Below are 403 nucleotides of genomic sequence, written 5' to 3'. Positions count from 1 at the left end.
TCACACCTTGCCTGATGGGACATCGGGGCCCCACTCTGTATAACTGAATGAGGCCAGCCCTGTGTTTCTCTGTGGAGCCAGTAAGGACAGGGTAATAAGGATTTTCCTGTTTTTTTTTTTTTTTTTTAAATTAATCCTTTATGTCTCTTTAAGGAGCTTAGTATTATCCCTTTAACATAGGAAAAAAGGAATTAGGTCCCCTCATCACACTTGGAAACTGTCCCAAGTGTCCTGACTGTGGACATGCCATTGGTACATCCCCTCTCAGAGTGTGCAATGCAGCCCGTGAACACAGCCCGCCTGATTCGCGTCTCTGTTTATTTGCTTTCAGGTACTTGATCTGCATTCTTGGTTTTAATTACTGTCATTTAAAGTGTTGTTATTTTGTTTGTCTCCTCAAATG

The sequence above is a fragment of the Pteropus vampyrus genome, unplaced genomic scaffold, assembly GCF_000151845.1.
Source record: "Pteropus vampyrus isolate Shadow unplaced genomic scaffold, Pvam_2.0 Scaffold574, whole genome shotgun sequence".
Classification (NCBI taxonomy): Eukaryota; Metazoa; Chordata; class Mammalia; order Chiroptera; family Pteropodidae; genus Pteropus; species Pteropus vampyrus.
This window is presented reverse-complemented; position numbering follows the sequence as displayed.